Source organism: Anomalospiza imberbis, chromosome 13, assembly GCF_031753505.1.
Source record: "Anomalospiza imberbis isolate Cuckoo-Finch-1a 21T00152 chromosome 13, ASM3175350v1, whole genome shotgun sequence".
Lineage (NCBI taxonomy): Eukaryota > Metazoa > Chordata > Aves > Passeriformes > Viduidae > Anomalospiza > Anomalospiza imberbis.
Genome location: NC_089693.1, coordinates 2,539,542 through 2,553,584, shown reverse-complemented (window position 1 = coordinate 2,553,584; position 14,043 = coordinate 2,539,542). Strand labels below are relative to the sequence as shown.

Below are 14,043 nucleotides of genomic sequence, written 5' to 3'. Positions count from 1 at the left end.
AAGCTGTTGAGAGCCTTCGCCACTTTATGTCCCAAATGTGTTCCTGTTAAAGCACACCCTCGAGCAAGCACAGATCAGTCTCGGGAACGCCACAGTTTTGTGACAACAGGAAAAAGAGATGCTTCATATTTGCTGACTCTGTCTATATTTGTTCAGGAAAGAAGAAATATTTATTTCTAGGATGTGATCTGCACCGTGATGCACTTAGAAGCTACTTTTAAATTAAGGGAAGGGCTCAGCGCTATTTAGAAGTGAATCAGTGCAATGCAGGGAGAAAGCAAACCATTAGTTTGGTCAGAAAAAAATTTAAAAGAGCTAATAAAGCAAGACTTCATTATCTCATTCCAGCTGCTCAAAAAATGTCAACAGATGTTGCTAGCACGCCAAGGATGGAGGCAGCTTCCAAAGGTGTTATGCAAAGAGCCCTCAATCCAGCGGAGCAGCAAAGCACCTACACAATTTACAGCTGAGAGTAATGCCACCAAGTGTTGACTTTGTGGCTCTGATCCCGGAAAAGACAACACTTCTGGACTCCAAGGAGACGGGTACTACAGCTGCTGAAAAGGCCCAGGGTGCTGGCAGGAGCCCACACAGATGCCACTCTCCACAGACACATCATCTCAAAGACTTTCCAGCTCTGTACCTGTTCCTTGAGGGAACAGCACATTTTAGGGAAGTATTTGGGGCAGGTCTTTGAGCCTCACATCTCTTTTCCTCCAAGAAGCCCAACTCTTCAGCAGATCTTCAGCAGCACATGGCACAAAGCTGTTAGCACCAAGCTCTGCAGCACTTCCAAGATAAATAAGCTACATAGGTGCTATTTCTTTAGGAAACCAATACAGAGCAGAGGGAGAAAGGGAGGATACTCTCCTTATTTGGCACCAAGCCACTTCACTAGCAGGCAGAACCACAGCTACTTTAAATGCATTGTTTTGTTCAAAAATCAGACTCTTTTACTTTGCAGCTCCAGAGGTCCACATTCCTGGCTCACCAATATGATGGCACCTCCAGCAACTAGGAGTTCACTCACAACTGACACACATCAGCACAGCTGACATTGCCTGATCCAGGCCCAATTCAGGAAACATCCACCTAAGAACAGCCAACTAATAGGCTCAGCCTGGATTTACAGGTTCTTCAGCCCACAACGCCATGTTGTCCAAGATAAGCTGCAAGTCCAGCAGATCTCACAGATCATCTCTCAGAACAACACAAAATATTCTCATCTTTGGGAAAAAAAAAAAACATTTCCAGTGTACTTCACACTAAGGAAGGGACAGAGGAATTAGATGCTAATTCATCTGCAAGTATAATTAAACTCTGCAACACTAAGACTTCCCTGTTAATTTAGTTGCAGGTCCATGTCATATGTGCAACAAATCATAAACAGGCCTATTAATTTACAACTTTACATATAATATATTCAGAACATAGCATAAAATAGCAGGAATATAGGCAGTTCCATCTAAAACTCTGCAGTTGGTAAATTAAATCTATTTGCATCAAAGTAAATTGAAAAACATACTGAACTTATTACCGTCTCTGGTTTAATATCTACAAATGGGTTGGATTTCTCCAGGTGAATATTAGCCATATACACTGAAAGAAATTTGGCTGTTTCCATCTCTCTGCTCAAAATATTGCTCTCATCCTGGAGGGGCTAATCAACCCTGACTAGCACTAGGGCTTGAGGTGAATGATATGGCACATAAAAGTTTCAAAATTTGACTGTCCTCCAAACATTAATAGAAATAAATATTGTATTTTCAAAACACATCAGTGCCTTGTAGTGACGCTGCAAGATGTCAGAGGCACAACTGGAAAAAAAAAAAAGGTGTTTTGGTCCATCACAGAAGCATTTAGATGTTTTCATACCCTGGGGACCATCAAACATGCACTCAGGAAGGTCGGGGATGTCCCACAGGCTATTACAGCTGAGGCCTTAAGACACAATGCAGGGTTGAGCAAAAATTTGAGGAGGAAGAAAATACTAATGTAACATCTTTTTTTCCACCCAAGACAGTCTCTAGTGGTAGGATCCCTTCACTCCCAAGCCAGCAAACCCAAAGGCAGTTGGGCCAAAGGTCTAACCAAGACACCCAGCCTGAGCTGTGCAAGGATTTCCTAACTTTAGAGAGAAAATCCAGACCAGTATGTGAGACTGTGCATGAATTTTATTTTCAGAAGAAAAACATCCCCTTTCTCCACCCCCACCACACTGCCCCTGCCTAATGGGCTTTATTTAAACTGGACTCACCAGCAGCTCTGCCCCCATCCCCCTTAATACTTTCAATCCATAATGCCTGAAAGGCTCTTTCCCTGGACCTTGCACGGTTTATAGGGTTAATTGAATGCACACTGATCTACTAAGTGTCCATAAGAAGAAGCACCATTCTTTAAGATGTCATTTCTCCCCCTGGCCCCCTCCCCGGCCCCCCGGACAATGCTGCGGGGCTGTGCCCGGCCAGGCTTGGCCCCAGAGAGGTATTGTTCCCCTGCCGGGGGGGCCTTTGGAAAACAAAGCAAAACAAAAGAATCCCTCACATGCCTAAAAAAGGAGACTTCATGCCAGAGCTAACCTTTGAAGATTTATTCCCCGCTGCCCTTGTGACCCAATTCAACCTCCATTACTCAGGAATTCCCCAGACGAGCCCGGAAAGGCAGGGATGGAATTTCGGACTTTCTAACTCATTTGTTTGTGCAGGACAGGGTGGTCTGGCAACCCCAGCCAGACAGGGAACTCGTGTGCTGGGAGAGGCTTTATATAAATATACATCTGTATTTATAGGTACTTTAGGTATTATATGTCATTATCATGACGATTCCCTCTCCCTCTGCTTAAAATTGCAAATCCTCACCTTGCACAATGTGACTGGATTGTAATAAGCTTTTGTGTGGTTGCTTCCCTCAAGCCTTAGAATTCACCGCCTACTTTTGGGGCTGGAAACTGGAGGGGAAAAATATAAAAAGAAAGAAAAAAGAGAGGCTCATCTACATTATAAAACTGTAGCATGTTTCTCTTGAGAATATCTCTAGTGGGGTGAGAACTTGGGAAATGCTCTTTTGGGACATCTGTTCCAAAACACCTCTTGCAACAAAGCCTTGGGAGGGCTGCGGGGTGAGTGTGATCCATGATGTGCTGGGCTGGGCAGATCTTAATGCAAGGCCAAGGGAAATGCCCACAGAGATGTGTCTGTGCCTGGCAAAAAGTCAGAGAAACCCTAAAGGAAAGACTATAAGAGCTATAAAGTCAAGACAGACCCACCCCAGGAGCATTATCTCTGCATCACTCTTCTGTCTGCAGATGGCTTTCCCAACAGCACCGGGGGGTTGGGGGAAGAAATCCAATTTTAACACTAAAAACTTGAAGGAAATAGCTTGGGAAGGAGTCATAAAAATGTCACATATGCCTAGTCTCATTAGTCCAGCAAGGGATGTGTCCCCCCCGGCGTGCCGAATGCAAACCCATACGGAGAGTGTGATTATCCCAGGTCCAATTTGAGCCTCCCAGTTTCAGCCCTGCTCTGCTGGGTGGTCACAGTCCATGGAAGCAAGGCTTTCACAGCCACTGATGTCTGGGGCAGGAGCTGCACCCTCTTTTCAGGGTCCACTTTCTCTCCCTGCACAGTAATGTGTGTGAGCTTTCTGGCCCATATTTTGCTCAGGGCTCACTAATCAGCCATGATTACCCTTGGACCCTTCCTCCAGGATGGCAAGGGGGATTTTGCATGCCTCAGGTGCTGGGAACAATGAGATCTCCAACTCTGGAGGAGGGGGGAAATGCTCTCCTTGTCGGTAGTGGTAGGTGACAAAACCTGGCTGAATGGAAAATAACCGCCTGGTTCTCCTGCTGCCCACCAGGAATGTTCTGCAAAAACAGATGCAAGCTGCCTGCAGAATTCCTCAGTTTCGAAAGAGCTCAGGCCAACATCTCCCAAGGTGGAGGGGGACCTTTCCTGAGAATGCTCCCCACTCCAGTCCAACTGCATTGTGCTTGGTTGAGGAAAAGTAACACTGTTAGAGCTGCTGAACACCTCACAAACTGAGAATCCAGCAGAGGTTTATCTACAGGAGACCTCAGAGACATTTGTCTTGATGAGACACTCCCACAGCACAAAATACTGTTCCAAAAGACATGATCCTGCCTGCCTACCTACCTGAGCAGCAAGGCAGGAGCAGAGAGCTCTCACAGGCCATTAAGCCATGACATGAAAATATTCTGGGCCAAATGGAGTTTATACCCCAGCACAGATGTAGCTCTTTGGAGAGCAGGGAGTTGTTGTTTGCTTCCACCACCATCCAACCTCAACAGCTGGCAACACCCTGCTCTTCACTTACACCAGAAAGATTTCACCAGCTCATGTGACACCCACAAACATAGTGTTAAATCACTGAAGCTGCTTAAGTGCAATAATTAATGATCTTACTGCCATTTGTGTGTTAAAAAACATCGAATTAGAATGGGACCTTTTGATGTTGGCTTTGAATGAGCACGAATGACTCCAGCAGAGCAGGTTTGAATTCCTCCCCAGGCAGGGCACACAGCCCCATCAAGAGACTGCAGGCTTTCACGCTCCACATCAGCGCTGCAGCACAGCTCTGGACTGTCTCAGCAGCATCCCACCCCTCCTACTCCTTCCTGTGCCCTCTGAAAAATGACAGTGATACCGTTCACCTGCTCTGCTGGCCCTGCATGAATTCCCTCACTAATCCTGGCATAGTCCTTTGTAGATGGAGGGCTGTTCTCGGCTGGAGCTGTGCTGATACAGGCCAGCTGGAGCTCTGTTTCATTAAGGGGTAGGTGTTGCTGGGGTCTATGCTCAATACCTAGGAAACAGGCTTGAGAAATGAGGTTATGCACACAGCGTGGTGCTGCACGTGAACTAGTAAAAAGAGCTTTACTTCTGCCTAGTTGCTGCAGCCCTGAGTGACTGCCTGATTACTCCATCTATATAGAGTAAGGCTACACTGTAAATATGTCAGCATGGTGTCAAACAGACCTCAGAAGTGGTAAGTACAAGGTGAGACTCTGGAATGTAAAAACAATCCCCCTTTTTTGCTGGTGTCTGCTAAGTACATTGGCTAAATGTCTATACTGTTATAGGCAAGATCTTCAAAGTGACTGTCACTAAGCACAGCACATCTCAGGTGGATGCAACACAGCCCCACACTGGCCAGGGAAAAGTCATCTGCAAAATCCACTATACCATTATCCCAATCATTTACAAAATCACAGCAAACACACCAGAAAGCCTCCTGGATTTACTCTAAAACCTCTCTCCCTAGGAAAGACTGCAGAGGCCCTTGAATCCCATGCAGCCAAGCCATCCAAGCCCAGCTAAAAAGCCCTGTACACCTAAAATGCAGAGGCATCTCCCAAACAAACACAAAGTAGGCTGAAACACCCTCACTAAGCAAAACTCCATTAAACTCCTGACCCTCCTCATTAAGATAAATGAGGTCTGACTGTCACTTTAACTTGCCACCCTTTCACTTAAAGCTGAGAAGGAAGCAGATGCTTAATTAGCATCCCTCATGGGTGTTCACAGGTCTCAGTGTAAGGAGGAAGCAATCTGCTACTTCTTCAAAATCCTGGGTGACATTCTCCATGCACCGACAGCAATGCACACTGCTGAAGTCCCTGGAGGAACAAAAACTCCAGGTGTGAAACTTGGGCTTTGCTAGGAGCCCATGTCTCACCTCCCTGTCCCAAGGCAGCCCAAGTCAAACACCTACAGCTACAAGGTCCATGTGGTCTCTGTAGCTGTGGGTAAAATTAAAGATTTGCTGGCTCTTAGCCAAGATAACTCATCCACTCCAGTTACAGATACAGGAATGGAGTATTGTACAGACAAAAATCCCCATACACTAAAAGATGTGCAGTCAAAATAACCCAAACAAATAAATAAATAAACAAAGAAACCTCACCAAACCCCTCCAAATCTGTTTTCAAACCTTTTTAAATACCAAGGGTTTAAACCACTCATTTGAAGACCAGCAGCTACAAGGTGACTGACACAAACCACAAAACTCAAACAACAAATGATGTGTATACAATGAGCGGAAAGCTTCAGTCTGTTTTCAATCCTACAAAGATAACTTGGATTTAATACTACTCACCCAAATATCAGGAAGGAATTACTACAAGAAGCACTAAGAAGGAATAAGAAATCCCCAAGGTGCCAAGACTGTCTAAATAAATCACCCTTTGAAGAGCAATTCAGCCATTCTTGTTCCCACCCGACAAGACACTCAGTGACTTTCTCCAGTGAAAACACATCAAGTCTCCCAGTCAGAAAGAGCAACAGATTAGACCCCTTAGGAAAAAGATAAAATGGACTATTGGCTGTTAAAGAGTCCTTGATTTGAGGATGGGATTGCAGTTCAATTTTATCAGCTGCTCAATAGGTACATTTAGTGAACCACATTTCTCAAGTCGGGAATTAGCATTAAACAGGGAGAAAACAAAGCAATTTGATGTAAAAATACATGACTGGAGCAAAGTAGCATGGAGACCACTTTGACCTCCACAACACCATGGAAATTTGCAGCTGAATCCATTAAGAAGTCCACAAATACCCTGGATTAAAATCCCAAAAAGTCACCTTTAAGCACCCCCCTCCTTTATTTTCCATTAAAAACTCCTGGTTGTGTAAATTGGATTCAAATGAACGTATTTACATGTGCAGTAGGAACCTGAAGTCAGGCTGTCAAAATGTCACTCTGTCACTCATGTTTTCATCGCACCCCGTCACAACACCGAGATGTTTCACTCACCGCCTCGACAGCCTCCTTGGACACAAGGGAATGAGTGGCAGGAAGGAAGGACGGCTGCTGGGAGGGTGTCTCCTAAGGATGCTCTAGTGGAAAAGTGTTATTTGCCTGTGAATTCTGGCACGCCAGGCTCTTATTGTTGTTGGCTTTCAGCCAAGTACTGCCAGGACACAAAAAGTCAATTTATGTCGAGATTTTCATTGACTCACGACCGCTCGTCCCTCATGGTTTTGGGGCAGCTTATTATGGAAGCTGACACTGGCTAAAAGAATACTTACTTTCCACGTAACCATTCATCCTAATTAACAGCATGCCAGGTTGGAGAGTAAATTACAGCGGGACAAGATCATCTTCACTGTGAAAAATAGTGTGTTATTAATCTGGGACAATCTATTGTACGTCAAGGATTACATGATTCCTCTCATCTTCATTTTAAAAAAAAGCCCTCAGGGAAAAAACCAATTCTCTAAAATCAAACAATTTAGAGCCATAAAATCCCACTCTTCTACATGAAGTTTCTGAAGGCAGTAGAAATCTCCAGAATGAAAATAAATCCCAAGAAGGACCAAGATTTACTACTTGAGGCTCAGCATTCGAGGGAAAGCATCACTAAATTATTACTTTCTGTTCTGTAACAGGATGCTCATGGTACACTGGACATGAGGATATTTGCATGAGTCCCTACACAAGGACAGGGCAATGATGAAGAACCTAACCCCATTTCTTCTGGTTTGTGTTCCCAGAAGTGTTCTTTCCAGGCTCTCCTTCCAGATCTTTTGGGTAGCAGCTCCCAAGCATTTTGGAACCAACTTCAGAAAGCAAGTCAGAGATGCACATGGGATGGTGTGAGACCAACATTGTAGAGAAGACACTCACACAACCCAAGGGCAGAAATTCACCTCTTTTTTGGCTGCTACCTGACAGATATTCCTGCAGAAAGAAACATCCAACTGCCGCCTCTCAGGACCCTGGTTTCACTTGTCTTCAGGAAAAATACCACCAATGCCAGAATTGCTCCAATAGGGTAAAGGTTTTTCAGCTCCTGTCTAGCTGCCTGCCATGCCAGAGCAGTCTGCTAGCTTTCCTGGCCCTATGCTGGGAAGAAAAGCTGGAAAACAGGATGTTTACAGTCTCCAAAACCAGGACACAAGCCAAATTATCTTTTAGGAATCACCTCTTAAGCCCAGGTTCTGATATTTTAAACATAGCTGCTCCCAGTCCAGAGATGGAAGCACAACCCATGCACCAGAATATCCAAAGTTTAATTAATTTTTTTTTAATAAAAAATACTTATTCTCAATACCCCAATGTTGCACTTTTCTCTGAACCAGCTGTTTTGGACCCTATCAGAATCAGGAGATTTCATTAACCAGAGCTGATGTACTAACCCATCAATTCTGCACTCCTCTGAGATGTTGCCTTCAAGCTCATTATCCAAAGCCTAAATTGCCAGGAATTAGATACCTTCACTCTGCATATCAGCAAGAAAAGGAGGAAGCAAAAAAAAAATCAAATACAATTTACAAGCCCACAATCTAATTAGGAGAAAAACTTCCAGTCCTGAAGCATTTGTCAGTTTTTCATCCTGCAAAATGCATACTAATCCCCTCTCCCTGCCCGCTGCCTGGGATTGCCATTACTCCGCTTCCACAACATGCCAGGAATGATCAGCATTAGGCCTTCCTAATGTGTCTCCGAAACAATAGCAATTACAGAGTCGTCCATTCATATCTAAAGGCTTACAGGCTACAACTTCCCTCAGGAGGCTAAAGACATTTCATCGAAGCAATTATATTTATGTAGCATTACAGTACTTTCTTTAAAGCCACGGCAGTCACCTTTTCGCATTCAAAGCAGAGCAGTAACGAGGAGCCCTCTCACCCCATCCAAACTCCTCCAAGCGTATTTTTTGCCTGTTTAAAGATTGCTAACACACACACACACCTTGGGGATTTTGCTGCCTTATTTTTAATGTTATTACACTCCTTTCCCCAAGGGATCTGACATGCAGATTGGAGCCTATTTACATGACAAGGGACCAGAATGGAAGAAGCTCATCAGTTTATTCAGCTTTCCCAGCTCTCATCATGTCATCAAGGAGCTTCTGATGTCTGGCAATGCCGTGAAGCCCTAACTTCCAGGATTTCACAGTTCTGTCAACCTTAGCTCTCGTTATGCTAAAAGCGAAATGTTTTCAAGCTTCTTTTTTTCTCACGAATCACAAATGCTGGGAACATTTTTTAAGTGCATCAGCTAAAAGTCAATAGGCAACCTAAAGGAAATAATAATTTCTTATTTTTTAATATCAAAAATCCAGAGCAACTGTTATGATTTTGGGAGCGAAGAGAGAGCTCAGACCAGGTTTTTAATGCTGGAATCTGTCAATACAGAACATCATTTATTTTTCACTCTTCCACCTCACTTCTCCTACAGGAAGCAAAGCAGCTCCCTAGAAATATTCCACCTATGAATTTCACAGTATGCCTCGCAAAATCAAAACGTGAAGCCTTGGCGTGACGTCTCAAATCTCTGCCATTCAACAGCTGATCATATTTTCCCTTTGAGCTGCACCAGCTGCACTCCACCAGCACGCCTGGCTCGTGCGGGGCTGCCCGCGGCAAGTTTGGCATCCCGGCTTGAAAAGACATTTCCTTCCAAGCAAAGGCTGTGCCTAGCTCCGGTACAGAGGGGGGATTTTTTTAGTGCTTGAAACACTAATAAGAGGAAGGGATTCCTCGTGTTTGGCCAACATTTCCTTGGATCTGGGCTCTCCATCTTCCTTCCTGAGCTCTTTGTGTTGGCAGGCAAGAGCCATCACGACTCCACACACGGGTGCTGCCCAGCTCGTGACCTCAGAAGGATCTCCCTGCAGCTCTCCTGTGCTTTTGGGGTAGGGAAACCACCAGCTTTGAATTTTGAAGCTGGCAGAGCACCTTGCAGGCGTGAAACCCTACCCCATCCCTCCTGACTCCCTGAGTTCTGCTGCGGATTCTGCAGGCTGGACCAGCTCCTGGCCGCTTTGCCACGCTGCAGCCAAACGTTGTCCTGGCCTAAGGATGAACTTGTTGCCATGGCAGGAGTCGAGGCATGCGTTGCGCTGCCGGCATGGCGGCGAGCAGCAGCTCGGAGCGCCGGCCGCTCCGCCACAACGGCTTTTTGTTGTTCCTTTCTCACAGTGTGCCTGTCCTCTCTCCGTGCTGGAGCAGCCCGGCAAAACCCAGCTGACCATAAAGCACAGTAGTACTGTGGCCAAAGGCCCAACACTGCTTTTCTCTGCTGCAAACTCTTCCTCTTCCCTGCCTGCTGCAGAGCACAGCATGGGAAAGCCAATCCCATGGCACAGGTGAGCGTCCCACTGCAAAGACAGGACATAAAGGGAAGCCAAAGTTTTGAGGCAGGAGCTCTGGCAGACAGAGATTTTAAGAGAGGGGAGATAGCATCACTCCAAAAGGAGGTTGTCCCCAGCTAATGCATTTCCTCACTGCTGCTGGAATGTTTGCACAGGACAGGCTTAGCTTGGCTGCCTTTTAAAACTCCCTTACAGCTTTGATTAGCCTTGCTAAAACTAAGGGCATCTCTCTTTCACACACTAATTAAGGACAGGCTCAGAAGAGGCCAGTATCCCTCATTGCTGCAGATTTTAACAAGAAGAAATACAAAGGTAGACTTAAAATTAAAAGCAATGCTCCTTCCTGAGCAGTGGTTTCAGTGCCTCAGAGATTACAAGCCAGCCCGGCTCTGCGTGTCAGCAAGCCTTTCCAAAATAATGAGCTTGCTTCCGTCCCAAGCAGCTCCTGTTGCACTGCAGAAATGAGCAGAAAGGTATTATGGGCTCACACTCACCAGATGGATGTCCTGCTTTGTTCTCCGCTTACTGAAAACCCTACACATACAGTTTGGATTATCTTCATTGTAATTCTAATCACCACCTCTCAGTTAGGGAAAGAGGGAGAAAGGGAGGGATCCTTGCCTCTGTCAGGAGAGCTAATTAAAAGTTGTGAGTCATCCAGACTTCTCCACACGTTGGAAATGCTTTTGGAAGTTCAGGTAATCTCTCATTCTTGGGAGAACCTAGTTAGTAAAGGAAAAATTAAGCAGACTCCCCTTGGGCAGGGAGCTGTAGGAGAACAAATCCATTTTCCGCACGGGATGCAGCAGTGTGAATCATCGAGGTGCTTCAAACACATGCAAACCACTGTCTAAATCAGAAAGGCTCATACATGTTCCCCAGCACAGCAACACAAACACTTCCCGTGCACCTACACCATGCCAGCTTTTAAAACTCCTTCTCCAAGAGGCTTTTACATATGAATATATGGTGCAAAGAACTTCTGACCCCTCTGGCTGGTACCCGGATGGTTAGGCACAAGCTCAAAGGTCTCAGAAAAGTCAGAGCCAGAAGGCTCATGAAAATCGACAGCTGGCAGCGGCGTGAGGTGCACGCAGTGCCCCAACTCCTCAGCCCTGATTAGGCACAGAGCAATCAGCACCGAGCAGCCGCCCGGAGGCACCCGGCCTCCCTGGCCCCACTGCGGTGGGAAGGAGCTGCCTGTGCTGGTAACGAGCTCTGACAGCTCCAAGTGGGGTGAGGGTCCCCCCCATCAGCTGGGCAAGGACAGTGTGCAGGCAATGGGCCCCCAAACCCAATAGGAATGGGGATCTGGGGAGGACCAATGCCACCATCCCTAATTCCTAGAGATACACAGTTATCTGAGATCAGTAGCAAGAGCCAGGCTTCCCAAGGCATCCACCAGCACACTGCTTTGGCAAAACAGTCAAGTCTGGATCCTTTAAGTGTAGCACCCAGACTCTGTATTTGAATTTTGACCAGTCCCTGTCATTTAGAGGTGGTGAGTGCCTGCAGAGCTTGAGCCCTTGTGAAGGTCTACAGCACCCATGGATGTCCCAAGGGACAAGAAAGCTGTATTCTCTTTGGTCATGCAAAAAAGCTTCAAAAAAAAGATCATTTCTGCTGTCATCTTTCCAATGGCCAGTCCAGCATGTGAAGACTTTTCTTCTCTTTCCCCTCCCCTTTTTTTGAGAGACAGTTCAAGCTGACCCCCTTGGGGCCCTGTCTCTTCTCCTGAGCATTAGGATCACTAATGAAAGATGCAGTCAGGACTTTCCCTCCCGCCCCTTTACACGTTGCTGTGGGAAACTGTGGTGAGCTGGACACGGATGCTGCTCTGAGGAAATGAAGTGCCTTGGCAAGCACCCTCACCTCAGACAGAGCTGCCCTGCTGGGGCCCAAAGGGATGTGACTGCACTGCTTGGCCATTCAGGCAATGTCACCACAAGAGCCCAGGACAAGAGCAAACCTCTGGACTGAGGGTGAATGTCCCACTGCCCTCTGGGGAGGATGCTGAGCTGCAGGGAAAAATATGTTTGTGGGCAAACAACACCAAATAACAAGGGAAAATGAGATGGACTGCTGCTTCCACCTGATCATTTTGGAGATTTGATCGGTACCATAAATCTGTTTGGATTCAAATTCATTTAGGCTTTGCTTCATGGGAACCCCGAAGGCCCTGGAGAACTTCTTGGCAAAAGAATGCTCCAGCTGATGCTCCTACCTTTCTACCCAAGGCACATCCAATCAAAAATAGACACAATTTCACCAAAGCCATCTGCAAACTATTTTTACCTGGCACAGCCTGGGCACTTGGACATTTGCAACCAGCCCATCCCAAATACACATTAGCCCTGACTTTTTGTTGTATGTGAAGGCTTAGGAAAGCTGGAATCACACTTTTGCAATGCTTAGTGAAGTCATGAATCCAGCTTGTGCAGTCTGGGTTTCCCTTGTCCTCCTTTCTGAATCCATGACATTCTCCTTGATGACACTGTGTCCCCTCCCTTTCTGACACCTCCAAATCAGTGTTCCTCTGAGTCTCAGCAAACAGTGCAATCCTTGGTAGGGTGAGCTATGTCTTGGGATGAAAATGGGCATCATCCTGCCCACATTGCTGGGCAGGGAATGCCATGCACTGCACTCAAAAGCCACCAGGCAACCTGCAGTGCCATGCTCCAAGATGGGCAAGGCGACTGAAGAAACACAAGCTCCTGCTCAAAAACATCTCACAGGGATCAGCCATGACTTGATCTGGCAGGTTTGCTGTTCCTGCCCTTCCCAGGCACAGCAGGCAGGAAAATGCTTGGTTTTTCCTTGATGAATAAGCACAGAAGAATCGATCAAATGCAGCAGAGTACAATGCTACAGCTGAAGTATGCACACGTTGAACTTCTCTGCTACTGCAACACCACCCCTCATTTACACATCAGCAGCCTAAAACTATCTCTTTTGTACACCCAAATTGATCCTCACTCTTAATTAGCGCTCTCAGTTGCAGCAAAATTTCATTTGTTTCTTCCAAATGTGGCCTGATCCATTGTCCCTCTCCCTTGACCTGTGAAAATTAGTCATTGAGCTCAGTGACAGTGGTAAGTGCAAAATGCAGCATCAAAGGGACATAATGGGGCCTCTCAGGACTGACAAAAAAACACCATTAATCAAGGCATGCTCAAGAGGTGCCAGCTTACTTAGGCATGTGAGTGGCGCAGGAGTGCAGGCCCTCCCTCAAAAGGCAGAATGCAGAGGGATGCGTGGGTGCAGGAGAACCCCCCCTGCCCCAAGAACTGTAGTCTGCCCCACACACCCAAGCACTGCTGCTTCATGGGCAGATGGCCTCTGTTCTGTATGTCCCAGGCATTTGTACACCTGCTTTCCCATAAAGGTTAAGGAGATGCACTTTTCCAGGCTGCTCGCTAGCTTGGAGGGCAGGAATGGAGCTCATCTTTAAAATGCTCTTTAAAGCTCTGCTTTAAGCTCATCTGTGGCCTCTGCTCTATCAGGAGTGATGGACGGGATTGCACACCAGATCTGCTTTTCCAGAGCTAACACAAGAGTCTGCAGATTCACAGAGGTAAACACATGACACTGTCCCTCCAGTAGCACCTTGCACTGACCCCCTTCTGTGATCCCAGAACCAAGCTAAGGGGGAAGACACAAACTGCACAAACAGACCAGAGAGCTGTGGTGCTGGGGAATTATACCAGGGATCAGGACCCAAGAGACCTATGGAGAAACCTGCACAGGTACAAAGATAGGGCAGCCCTGCAGGCAGCGAACTTTCAGGGCAGCTGAAAGGGTAAGAGACCAATTTTAGCTGGTCTGGCAGAGAGAGTTTTAACATCAGAAAACCAAAGCAAAGAGGTAAATCTCTTCAAAATTCCAACCTCAGTAGAAAACAGTGTGTTTAAACCCTCTCC

At 46.3% G+C, this 14,043-nt stretch overlaps 1 protein-coding gene across 3 annotated transcripts in view; it reads right to left on the bottom strand.

Moving 5' to 3' along the window:
- The window catches only part of IGDCC3 (immunoglobulin superfamily DCC subclass member 3), a 99,713-nt gene that overhangs the window by 64,875 nt on the left and 20,795 nt on the right, over nucleotides 1–14,043 (bottom strand). The gene's annotated exons all lie outside the window — the stretch shown is intronic.